Genomic DNA, 14,010 nt, shown 5'->3' with positions numbered 1-14,010 from the left:
GACTAATGGGGAGGACTGAGGGATGAAACCATCTCTAGCAGGGTGACTACATTTAAGAAGCCCTGGTCCTGTCCCCCTCGCTGTGCTGCCATGTTCTGGATTGCTGAAGTTGCCTGGAGGGTCCCTAAGAGGAAAATAGAACCTCTGTTTAACTCTTCCCTGAGGTGCCTTGCAGCCTCTTGGCCCTGTGTTCCCCCGGGGGGTTTCAGATGGCAGTACACCTAGCGATTTCTCCTCAGGTGGGGCTGAACTATTGAGATCCCAGGTGGTGAGCAGGGGCTCTTGGCTTGTGGCTGTGCAGCATAGCTACCAAATAATGGGCTTAAAAGTTCTCTCTTCCTCCTTTTTAAAAAAAAATTCAAGTTAGCAAAATAGTAACAGCCCTATTCCTTCTAATTTTTTTTTAATATAATTACAATAAAGCCAAATGGTAGCAGGGGAAGAGATGACCTACCAGTTCACAGAGAAGACAGCAGTGCAGGAAGCACGAGACAAAAGTGGCGGAGCCAGGATATGCTACCCAGATAGCTCCCCACGCTGCTGCCTCTGCCCCCTGGGAAGACCCACAGGCTTCAAATGGCCCAATGAGCCATCCCCAAACCTGCAATACCACCCACAAGGTCCAACCCATCACCAGGAGACCTCCCCCATCCTGCTCCTCTGCCCTGCTGCCTTCACCCTCGCTGGCATCGCAGCACCCGTCCGTGCATGCCCGCACTGTCGGGGGCAACGTCGGCATGTCAACGCATCATCACTCGGCACCACACCACTCCTGCCAGTGACGACATTGCTGGTGCACCACAGGTGAGTGCCAAAGTCGCCCCTTCCCACTCCAGGCGCGGCGCCAGGTTATCGGCGGCGCCCGTGCACCAACCCGGTGACATGCCTATGGCATAGATATATGATGTGGCATACATGACATAGTATGGTAAGAAGAGTGGAATAGTGAGGGTGAGACAAAGGATTGCCAAATAAGTAAAATGCAGTGGAGCAATCAGGACAAAGTAAAGGTTTACTGCATAATTTATGTAGTATATGATACATAAATATAATACATAAACATAGCAATAATATAAATTTGCAGCATGCCAGAAATCAAAGGTAAATACAATAGAGTAGTTGGTCAGAGGTATGAGGTAACATAAGAAAATAAGGCTTGCCATACTGGATCAAACCAAAGGTCCATCAAGCCCAGTATCCTCTTTACAACAAGGCCAGCCTGGAGTCAATAGCTGGGAGCTGTAGGATTACCTCTTTGTCGGATCTTAGTCTAAGAGAGGATCTATAGAGAGACAGGAAATCCTTCAAATCGGTTGGGTCTTGGTCTTTATGTGATTTGAAAGCGGTCCAGAGGGCTTTGAATTGGGCCTGGTAAGGAACTTGTGGCCAGTGAAGGTTCTGGAGGAATGGGGTCATGTGGTCTCTGTGACAGCAATCAGAAAACATCCATACTAAAGTGTTCTCTAGTAGCTATAGATGGTTTAGATGTTTCTGTGGGAGACCTTCCTCATACAGTAGTTTGCAGTAATCTAGTAGGAATAGGATGAATGCATATATCAGAGTTGCCAGGTTATCTCTCTTCACATATGTTTTTATCTGTTTTAGTCACTGGAGGTGGTAGAAGGTAATCCTTACAACTGTCATAATTTGGGATTTCATGTTCAATTTAGTATTCAGGAGGAGCCCAGACTACAAACTTCAGATGTTTTGAAAGAGGTATTTCATTCAGAATTAATTTTAAGTTGTTAAGGGGTGCAGCATTGACAACTAGAGCTAATACCTCTTTTTTTTTTGCTGTGCAGCATTGACGACTAGAGCTATTACCTCAGATGTGCTGTTTTTTTCTAATATCTGTAAAAATAATGGTGACCATAGATTTATGAAAAACATACAAATTCAGAAAAAAATTGGAATATTCATTCCTGTTTGACAAGTATTACTGAGTTTCATACCTAATTCTTTGTTAACATTTGTTAAGAGGAAAATTCAATAATTTTGATTTTTATATTAAAAATTATTTTGAAAAGTGAAAAACAATTGCAAGGCAATTTTCAAAAACCATTTATCCTGATAAATTGAACATTTTTCACCCCATACCCAGTTAAAAATACACACAGGAATCAACAATGTGTACTTTTAGCCAGGAAAAGGTTAGTGCTTAGGTTGGGAGAATGGGAAATCATGCCCATAGATTAAATTTTCATATCTACATGTGTTATTTTCAAGGGAAAACATACCCACAGGAAAAAAACAAAACAGGTGCTAATGTCTGTGAGCACTTTCTTCCTGTGGGAATGTTCAAAAGGAAAGCCCCTTTGAAAACTGGTACAAAGCCCATGTGTGAAATACCACCGGACTTTGTATCAGTGTAGGCAGTTTTGAAAATTGCCCTTAAATTAATAAAGATTATTGTTATGTGCCCAATCAAAATGTTAATGAAAGAATTGAGAGATCAATTAGCTTATAATTAATGACCCTCTATGTTGGCATTGGAAAATACCTGTTCCCACAGCTAGTTCAATAAAGCAATTAGCATCGATAAATACTGAAGAAAGCAAATCTCTGTTCAGTTTTGTCTGGACCAGGTAACATGGGAAGAATCCTGCATCTGCCCTGGAGCAGTTAATCTTCTTAGAGGATGGCAGTATAATGATAGGTAAGTAAAGTTTGCAGTCTGACATATGTTTGCCCTTTCTTCCTGCTTCTTTTATCCCACGCTTTCTCCGTTACATACTTTCTATGGAAATCCTCACTGTGATTATATAGTTACATGCGACTTCCTGTATCAAATCTGTTTGTCATTAGATCCTACCTATTCTTTCTATGTTTTGTTAATAGCTTCTGCCCAAGCTGAGTTTCATTTCAGGATGCCCTTTGCCTCCAGAAGGTCACATAATGTTTCTAAGAACAAGTAGTACCAAAGTATACACTGAAGAGAACTCTTAATTCATTAAGCACTGAGTTAAATTTGGGGCAAATGTTTCTTGTCTAATAGTAACTATTTTCTAGCCTGCAAGCCAACATAAAACTGACTATGAAAAGGAAAAGTAAAGGGTGCCAAGGGAATGGGTGTGTTTTGACCCTGACTTATATTGCACTGTGTTTTTAACATTCAGACTTATGCAGATTAAGCTATTTGATAAAATATCATAATAAACAGCTCTGAACTTTGGCTATACACCAGTGTGAAAGCTTAAAAGCTGGCATCTTGCAGCAGCCAAGAAATGTGGAAATAAGATAAGAGTGTAACTGAATTGTTGACCTAAAATCCAGAGTATACATAAACTCAAGGTGCTGTCCAAAGTGCATAGAACTGTCTCTAAATAAGGTGCCATGAATCTGTTACCACCAATTTCTCTTTCTCCTCAATCTTTATGTAGGCCAAATAATGGTGGGGAAACTCTAACATGGTTCAGGAGACCTTGGAGAATGTTGAGAAAGAGGGGGTGGATTTCATCATGACATTAAGTGGAGGGTGAAAGTGAAGTCCCCATAATTAACTGTCTTCATCACCATTTCACCAAAGTTTAATAGGCCTACCTGGTTCTGATGGTGAAAGTTACTGGAGCTGTTGCCCAGTCTCAGTGACACACTCAGGGTTTGGGCCTTCACACTAGATGAGTATCAATGCAAGGAGACACAAGGGCTGAAGCACTAATTTCATATCAATATATATTTTATTTATTTTATATATATGTTTTTATATACCATTGTTTAGAGCAGTCCTTCACAAACGGTTTACAAATGAAACAACCGTACATAAAACATATGAATAAAGTGACTTGCCCAAGGTCACAAGGAGCAACAGCAGGACTTGAGCCCTGGTCTCCTTGTTCATAGCCCACTGCTCTACCTCTAGGCCACTCCTCCCAGAAAGAGGTAGGCGAGCCAAGGCTGAGTCCCCACAACCACAACAAGTAGCAATAAAAAAGAAGAATTATTGAAGCAACTAAAAGGAAGTGGTTAGGGGATAGTTAATGAACTAGGATAGAGGTATTTTTGGGATCTGCAGCCTGGAAAAAGAGAAAGGAGATTAGAAGATATGCACAGTAGCTTGGCAAGTGGAATCCACTTTAGGGTGCATGCCTACAAAAGAGACCAATAAATGGTAGATACAACAGCAGAATCCCCAACCACAATGAGCCAGGAGGTTCAGCCTACACCAGCGGTACCCCCTGACTCTATATTGAAGGGGTCAGAGTAATCTGCACATAGGCTTCCTGGGGCATGCCAGGAGACAGGACCAATGTCAATGCCATCTCAGACAGGGCTCCTAGCTATAGTGTTTTTTTTTATTCTTTTTGAGCTTGGCCCGGTATAAGAAAATACTTCAGGAATATAGCACAATATAATAGGAGCTGCTAAGACAGGTAAAATTGGCCTAGGTATTGGCCAAAATATGTTTTCACTCCTCCTTTGGGTCCCATATCATGGTCCTACTGGAAGAAAAGCATAACCTAGAGATTTTTTCATATAGTGATCTCTTCCCTTCAATAAAACCCCAGATGATGCAGTGGAAGGGGCTTCTGCAAATGGGCAACAAGCATGGATGGGGCTCTTTAGGACTTTAGAGTGTCCAGGTACCATCTCAGTCATATTTCCACCCAGCTGAAAAAAAAATAGCAGTATCTTGGGACCCATTGTACCTTAGACATAATAATAATGTGCTGAGGAAAAATACTTCAGCTTCTGTCTATTTCTACCAAGACCTTATTGAAGTATAATGTGTTGAAAAGCAAATTTCTCAAACACAAAGAGTTGAGAGAAGGCTAAGTCTTTCTACAATAAAAGTTATATTTCTACAAATAACTTCATCTTCTAAAATTTTGAAAATATTATTCAAAGGATATGAACTACTGTTCTAATTTATTTGAAATATAAATCAAGTTTGTTATAATTTTATTTTCCGTGTGTTATATGTACTGTATATTCCCACTCACTTAATCTGAATATTCCCACAAAATGGAATTTATATCAACATTTAGTCAAGCTTCCTGTCATATGTTCCTTCATCTAAATTACACTATTGTCTAATTTCATATCTGTTACCCGCCGGCCCACGCACGGGCGTGCTCACCTCGCTAGCTCCTCTGCAGGTCATGGATCAGCCTCCCCAGCGACAGCTGCGAGCTCCTCCAGGCCTTGGCGTCCCATGGCAGCAGTCGCCGGGCCTTCCACTGTGCACCAGGCCTCACGCCAGAGTTCAGCGTCTCCAGTGGCATTGGCCACATCCCTACACGCGTGCACGCGGACCGCCCGGCCTCTTGTAGGGCCAGGGGCGGGTCCTAGCTCTACGGTGTGCCCTCATTGAACGTTCAATATAAGGAAGTCCCTGCCTGCACTTCCTTGCCTTGGCAATTGGGTTGGCACTGCAAGTGTATTAGTTTGCTCCGCATTCACAGTCTTGTTCCAGCCTTGTTCCAGTTTTGTTCCAGTGTCCTACTATTCCAGCGTCCTACTGTTCCAACCTTCTCCAGTGTCCTTCTGTTCCAGCATCCTTCTGTTCCAGTGTCTGTCTGTCCTGTCTCCCCATGTAGTACCCTTGGACTGTCTCTCTGGTACTGACCTCGGCCAGCTCCTTGACCATTCTGTCTGCTGCCTGGATCCTGACCTCTATCCGCCTTGTGACCTTGTCTGACCTCCGGAACCTGCCCCCTGCCTCGATGACTACTCCTTGGACTGCTCCTCGGATTCTGACCTCAGCTGCCATTGCCAACATCCCCTGATTCTGGCTCTGTTCCTTGCCTTGTCATCGCCTACGCTGTTCTGGTTTTCCTCGTTCCTCCAGACCTATAGACTAGAGTCCGACCGCGCTCCCTTGCTGTTCGTGGGCACGCTTCTCTGCTACCTCTCCGGGAGACCCTGCGAGGCCCACCTAAGTCCAAGAGGCCCGGGTCCCTATGGGCTCCACCCGGGGGGACCATGGGCTTCCAGTAGTGAAGCTCATCCTAGCCTCTGTCTCCTCCTGTGCTCCGCCCCCTGGGGGCAGGTGCTTCCTGGTCCCTACTAGGGAGCCGTTCTCCACTGCTCCAGGACAAGGGTCCACCACCAAGCGCAACAATATCTATGTATTTGTAATGGCAGAAAACTAGATAGTGTCCACCTGTCATTGGGAGTCAGGAAAACATGGAATATCCAAATTCATAAAAATAAATTTTCAGATTAATGTCCAAGGTTAAGAAGACATGGAAGAACAAGACAGCTTAAAATATATTTAATACCTATTACTGTGCTCTGAGATTTCAGTATAGAGAGTTGAAAAAATAATTTAAAAAAATAAATAAAATAAAACAAATCAAAACAAAATTAGTTGAACAAACACTAGAAGGCATGGGGGTATCCTGCATGGAATGGCAGTTACTGCTTGTAATAGAAGGCATGGGGTAATCTGCATAGAGTGGTTGTTACTACTGATTGAGAGCATGGGGGTAACTTGCATGGATGGCAGTTACTACCCTTAAATAAGAAACTTATTAGACAGACTGGATGCCACTTGGGTCTTTTTCTGCTGACATTTACTATGTTACTACGTTAAGTAAGACTGATATGTAAGCATCTATTGTAGTTTAAATAGAAGTAAAATTGAGTAGATTTATTTATAACAACTATATAACATTTAAATCTTCTCAGTGTAGGGGTAAAACCAAATTTTTCATTTACTTTTCTTCTTTAGTGGAATAAGTACAAATATTTATTTTATTTATTTATTTATTTATTTATTTATTTAAAATTTTTATATACCGGCGTTCATCTGGGATATCACATCGGTTTACAAATATATCTAACTCTGTGACTACTTAGGCTCTTCTAAACCAGTAGACTCTCTATTTTGTTTAAGGTAAATGAGAAAATAGTTTACAGTGATAGGAATATACATTTGTTTTCATTCCTTTTGGTAGTTTATGCACATACATTTTTATGTGAATAAAATTTGATTTTATGTGCATAAGTTCAACATCATATACATGCATACACTACGAACATAAATTAAATGAATAAAAAAGAGGCAACAAAAAAAGGATGAAACAAAGCAATGAACCAAACCAATTTTTTTTTTGTCTGTGCATCTCTATACAGTGACATGTATTTCTGAAAGGAATGACTCTTCCTTTATGGTATTAAAAAAATCATATTGCCAGTCTTGCCCTGAGTAAATCTGATCCTGTGCATTAGGATCAGACATAAGACAAGTACCAATCTTAACCAAGCACATTTGGGTTCTGCAGGGTAATGGATATTTTGCTGCATCCCCTGGGTCTCTTCAGTGAGGATAAGCAGTAGAATCAGTGCCCACAGTGTAAGTACACTGATTCCACTCTGTAAATCCATCACTGACTACACTGTGTTGGTCCAAAAATAAAATGGTTTACTGATGTGCAAGGTGCAGATAAATAATGTGCTATTCAGAACATTTGAGTCTCATGCAAGCCATACAGAAAACAAAATCGAACATGGTAAATGGTTACACAGTCAGAAAAATCTGATGCACTACAGGTTTCTTTCCTCCCAGTTCTTTCACAGTATACTCTTTAGAAACTTTCCCTATATTGATACCTGCTAATAATATCCTAGGGATGTGCAGAATTTAGCCGATTCGGTATTCATATTCGTCGGGACCCAAATACATTGCATTCATTCAATGGCGGCCCCGATCCGTTGATAAGTTTTTATTTGTTTTCCGATTCCCATTAAAGTCAATGGGGGAAGTATTTGCAGCCTATTGTTGGCTGCAGAATTGGGGGTTTTCTTATCAATTTTGATGAAACTTCTGGGGATCAATCATCAGAACAAGAAAAGAGGTCCAAGGTACTTAGACTGTGACAAAGTGGCACCAAAGTGGCATGAATAGCCGAAGGTACTTTAAAGGGACAAAGGGGTACCAGGAGTGGCAAGAGTGCTTTAATAGAGGTGCAAAGCAGCAGCGAGAGTGTCATAAACACACCACAGCTTCAAAAGAGAGCACCTATAACAGATGCATGAACCCTCGAAGGCAGCACGACAGGCAAAGCGGCAAGACAATTGGCATCAACATCCTACAGCACAATGAAGGGGGAACATAGCAAGTAAAAAGACTAGCACCAACACACTAAGCAACCATGATAGTGGCAAGAACACCACAAGGAGTTGAGTGAGTCATCTGTTGAATGGCAGCAAGGCAGAGTGGAAGAGGGTAGATACAGGCTGGCTAAACCCAGGGAGAGTTCCCTTTCCTTTGCGCAGAAAAGGGTTCCCTAGGATGGGTTCGCCCCTAGAGTGGGGTGTTTCCGTTGGCGTCTTGTGAGCTCTCGCTGGTCTTTTAAAATCTGGTGGAGTTAGCAGATGTACAAATGAGAATGTTCAAGGCTGAGTAGGAGGAGGTTTCCATGTAATCAGCAGTTCAACATGGGTCAGAGGGTAGATACAGACTGGCTACACCCGGAGAGAGTTCCCTTTCCTAAGAGCAGGAAAGGGCTTCCTTGGAATGAGTTGGCCCCTAGAATGGAGCACAAGCCTTCCAAGTGTGGCGACATGGAGCAGGGTGCCATGTGAACAGCGGTTCAAAATGGGTCAACAGGTACTAAGAGAGAGCCTGCTATACCCGGGAAAAGTTCCCTTTCTTTTGAGCAGGAAAGGGCTTCCTTGGAATGTGTTGGCCCCTAGAGTGGAGCACGAGCCTTGAAAGCATGGTGACGTGGAGCATGGTTTCACTGTGAGCATGGTCTCACTGTGTTTTGCCACAGTCTAACTACCTTTGGAGCTCTTTTTTTGTTCTGAACATGGGTTAACAGCTGCTAAGAGATAGGCTGCTATATCGGGGAGAGTTCCCTTTCCTTTGAGCAGGAAAGGGCTCCCTGGAATGGGTTGGCCCCTAGTGTATAATGGTACAAATTGTTAGGATTTAAGCATTTGAAAACAGATCATGACTTCATGAGCAAGATGGAGGAAGTTCTCTTCTCTGCCCTGAAACTAAAGAAAATTGTTTGTTTTATTTAAGGATCCATGCTGTGAAGGATTAGTAGTTTGAATTGCCAGAGACTGAGGTTTCAGTTTGCAATGAGGTTTCATCCATTAGGACCAAAATAAGCGCTGATGTCATCTCCCGCCCAAATCTACAATATCAACCTATGTTGACTTTGTACCCTACATTGCCTGTATAAACTATAGGAACACAGAGGATGAACTATAGTGCCACTGCCACCAGTTTTCAATAGTACTAGAAGAAACATTAATGTTGACACCTAGGAAAGATTTAGGGAACATGGCCCATATTATGAAGGTCATGAAAACTATTGAGCATATGAAATAAGCAAGCTCCAAACATTTTAAGCCACCTTTTTATGTTTGTACATTCCAAATGTGGACGGACAGGCACAGTGTTTGAGGTCAAGCCCTCATAGGGACACAAGGCCTGGACGAACAGGCAGGCACAGCATTTGAGGTCAAGCCCACGTAGGGACATAAGGCCTGGATGGACAGGCACAGCATTCGAAGATAGAGGTCAAGCCCACGTAGGGACATAAGGCCTGGATGGACAGGTACAGCATTCGAGGACAGAAGTCAAACCCTTGTACGGACATAAGGCCTGGACAGATATACACAGCATTCAAGGATAGAGGTCAAGCCCATGTAGGGACATAAGGCCTTGCCAGACAGGCACAGCATTCGAGGATAGAGATCAAGCCCACATAGGGACATAAGGCCTGGATGGACAGGTACAGCATTCGTGGATAGAGGTCAAGCCCATGTAAGGACATAAGGCCTGGATGGACAGGCACAGCATTCGAGGTCAGAGGTCAAGCCCATGTAGGGACATAAGGCCTGGACGGACAGGCACAGCATTCGAGGATAGAGGTCAAGCCCATGTAGGGACATAAAGCCAGGACGGACAGACACAGCATTCAAGGATTTCCTTTTTGCAGGTATGTTGTAGTTTGGCCTGTCACTTCTTCCTTAACTGGTTCACTGCCAGAAGAAAATGGCATCTTTTTCATTTATTTTATTTATTTTATTTATTTATTTTTAATTTTTATATACCGAAGTTCTTGTAAGAACTACAAATCACTCCGGTTTACATAAAACGATGAAATGCCCAAAATAGAGAAAGGGGCTTTACATGGAACAATAGAACAGAATGCCAATTTAACATAGTAATATTAAAATATATTATAGATACAGTATAAATACAATATAAGTACGAGAAACGTTTCACCTCAAAATCTTTGTACAGTTAAAAAATCATAATAGTAAAACTCAGTGATTATGAAAGATAATTCAACAGAGGATGCTTTTAGAGCAATAGAGACTGCCATTTGTTATGCAAGAACTGAGCTGGAGATAATTTGTGAATACCCAGAAGCTATTAACTGTACTTATGCACTTCAGCTAATGACAAAGGAACATGAAGAGCTCTCAGAAATAAGAAAACCGCTACTCAAGTCCAAATCTACAATATCCACCTATGTTGACTTTGCGGTTTACACAGTGCCTCTGTAAACAATGGGAACACAGAGGATGAACTAGAGTGCAACTACCACCAGTTTTCGAAAGTACTAGAAACATTACTGTTGGCAAGGTCATGAAAAATATTGAGCATATGAAATATGCACACTCCAAACATCTTAAGTCAGCTTTTTATGTTCTTACATTCCAAATGTGGACTGACAGGCACAGCATTACAGGTCAGGCCCTTGTAGGGACGTATGGCCTGGACAGTGGATGGACAGGCACAGCGTTTCAGGTCAGGCCCTTGTAGGGATGTACAGCCTTGACAGTGAATGGACAGGCACAGCATTTCAGGTCAGGTACATGTGCTGCAGAGCTTATATTATCTGGAGCATAGGAGGCAGTTGGAGCTGCTGCAAGGCTTTCAATTGCTTTTATTCATCTTGCCATTCACAGGGAAAATTTGGAAACCCAAACAAAGGCAGGTTTACTTTAAAAATGAATAGCATTTCCATCAACTCTGGTGCCAGCCTTGAGCGGTGAGGGCTCATGATATCCCCTGTCATTGAAAAGACACGTTCATTGGGCACACTGGTTGGTGGACATGACAGATATTGCTGAGACACTTTGGCTAGGTGTGGCCAGACAGTGGACATTTGTGCCTAATATGCCAGTGGATCTGTCTGCATGTCCTCTGTGGGCTCTGAGAATTACCGTGTCACTGACAGCTGTGCTAGTGTCTCCTTTGCTTGGGTGGGCTAAGAGTCACTTATGCCAGCTGCTTTCTCTCTAGGCCGTAGCACAAAAGATGAATCTTTATGGGCAACATGCCTTTGGCATTCTGAAGTGGAGGAGGAGGAGGAGATACTAGCTGTCGCTGACAGAGTGCTGCTCCTGCTTGGGCTAGCACAACGCTCTGGAGTATCCGCTGTTTCCTCCTCTGCTTTTCGCCTAAGTTGTCTCTGCCTATGGTGCTCCTGTTCAAGGACTTTGGCTAACAGCAGGTCCTTCACCAATAGAAGACAATCATACTGTAGGGCGAGTTTCCCTTTCTCACGGGGATCACAGACTGTGGTGAGCATGTATGTCTGGTCTACTGTTAAAGGCCTTAATCACTCTTCCACCTGCTGTGGCAAAATGTCCAGAAAATGCAGCATCTCAGCTGTCATTCCCTCCTCCTGTTTAAAGTCCTCCAAATTTTCACCCAGGAAATTAACTATTAGAGATGTGAATCGTGTCCTCGATCGTCTTAACGATCGATTTCGGCTGGGAGGGGGAGGGAATCGTATTGTTGCCATTTGGGTGTGTAAACTATCGTGAAAATCGTTAAAATCGTGAGCCGACACACTAAAACCCCCTAAAACCCACCCCCGACCCTTTAAATTAAATCCCCCACCCTCCTGAACCCCCCCCCCAAATGCTTTAAATAACCTGGGGATCCAGCGGTGGTCCAGAATGGTGGCGGTCCGGAACGGCCCCCTCAATTGAATCCTGTTGTCTTCAGCCGGCGCCATTTTGCAAAATGGCCGCCGCAAAATGGCGGCGGCCATAGACAAAAATGATTCGACGCAGGAGGTCATTCCGGACCCCCCGCTGGACTTTTGGAAAGTCTTGTGGGGGTCAGGAGGCTGAACGACCTCCTGCAGTCGATCTCCTGCCGGCGCCATTTTCCGTACGGAAAACGATTCGCGGCAAGAAATCGCTTCCTGAACCCCGCTGGACTCCCAGGAACTTTTGGCCAGCTTGGGGGGGCCTCCTGACCCCCACAAGACTTGCCAAAAGTCCAGCGGGGGTCCGGAATGACCTCCTGCGTTGAATCGTTTTTGTCCATGGCCGCCACCATTTTGCGGCGGCCATTTTGCAAAATGGCGCCGGCTGAAGACAACAGGATTCAATTGAGGGGGCCGTTCCGGACCGCCGCCGTTCTGGACCACCGCTGGATCCCCAGGCTATTTAAGGCATTGGGGGGGTTCGGGAGGGTGGGGGATTTAATTTAAAGGGTCGGGGGTGGGTTTTAGGGGGTTTTAGTGTGCCGGTTTTCCTGCCCTCCCCCTTCCCCCGATTTACGATTTTTTAACGATAAATCGGGGGAATTGGTATTGTATCGTGGCCCTAACGTTTTTTGACAATTTAAAATATATCGGACGATATTTTAAATCGTCAAAAAACGATTCACATCCCTATTAACTATAGGAATAATGTCAGCAAAGGTGGTGCTCTATACAGTAAAATGGATTGCGCGGGCCTAACTCTTCATGGACGCTTCTTGGACATGGCTTGCATTTGCATGCCATTTTAATACAGTATCGAGCGGTAGGTGAGCCGGACTGTACGTGCGGCAAATGCGGGTATGCCCGGCACTAACGCAGCTCTTCCTACCGCTCCTTACTGTATCGGCCCGATTATTTCCAGAGACAGATCATGAAGTGGTATTTACTGTTCCACTAACCTCTGCAGCATCATTTATGTGGAATTCCAATAGGTCCCAACATCTTGAATCAGATACTTAAAGCCTCACAAATTCTTCATGCTTCTCATGGAGAAAATGCTCTCCCTTCATACTTCAATGGAAATGTCTTGCTATTTTGATGCACCTCTCTTTCAGGTCCTTCAGGAATAGATTTCCTGGCTTTTGGGTCGTAGCCCCAGGGCATCCTTCACTGCCAGGTGCAGGAAGTATGCAAATAAATGGGTAGCCTGAAAGCCCCCATCTTCTTTTGATTTTGCCTTTTACCATATTTACCATTATATTATCTCAAATGTTTCCTGGAGACTGTAGAATGAGGGGTCTTACAATGAGGGTAAAAGGGGTAGACTCAGGAATAATCTTAGAAAATATTTTTTTACTGAAAGGGTAGTGGATGCATGGAATGACCTCTCAGTGGAAGCAGTGGAGACAAAAACAGTATGTGAAATCAAGAAAGCATGGGATAATTATAGGGGATCTAGTCTCTGGGAGTAATAGAAAATATTCAAAAGCCATTTACACATGGTGAGGGCTTGTTTGAAAAAATCTTGTTTAAATGATCTTGTTCTTTAAAATTTTAGGCCAGTGGCCAATGTTCCATAATTAAGAAAATTATTAGAAAAAAATTAAAATATGTTTTTTGATCATACGAAGGAGGATGCTTTTTTTGACCATTACAAGTAAAGATTTAGAGTGAGATATGGCACTGAGACCATTTTAACATTACTATCTGATGATGTCTTAATTGACTTTGATAAGGGTAGGGATATTTTGTTGGTAATCTTGGATTTAAGTGCTGTACTTGACATGTTATACTACTCTCCCCACTGAGAGACATTGGTGTCATGGGTATATCTTGGATTGGTTTGTCATTCCTGTTATACAGATCTAAGATACTCATAATTGATAACTTAGTCTTATCCAACACCAGTGCTGCATGAAGTACCTCAGGGGTCTATTATCTTGTCTTTATTTTTCAATCTTTTTGAGACTATTAGAGAAGGTAATCCAACAATTTTATATAAAATATTTCTGTTATACAGATAATATTCAATTGTATCTCCCTTTAGGTGTAATTGTGCTGAGAATCTAAGTAATTTATCTGCCTGTATGTAATCTGT

The sequence above is a fragment of the Rhinatrema bivittatum genome, chromosome 6 (genome assembly GCF_901001135.1).
Source record: "Rhinatrema bivittatum chromosome 6, aRhiBiv1.1, whole genome shotgun sequence".
In the NCBI taxonomy this organism is placed as follows: domain Eukaryota; kingdom Metazoa; phylum Chordata; class Amphibia; order Gymnophiona; family Rhinatrematidae; genus Rhinatrema; species Rhinatrema bivittatum.
Note: the sequence above shows the minus strand (reverse complement) of the source record.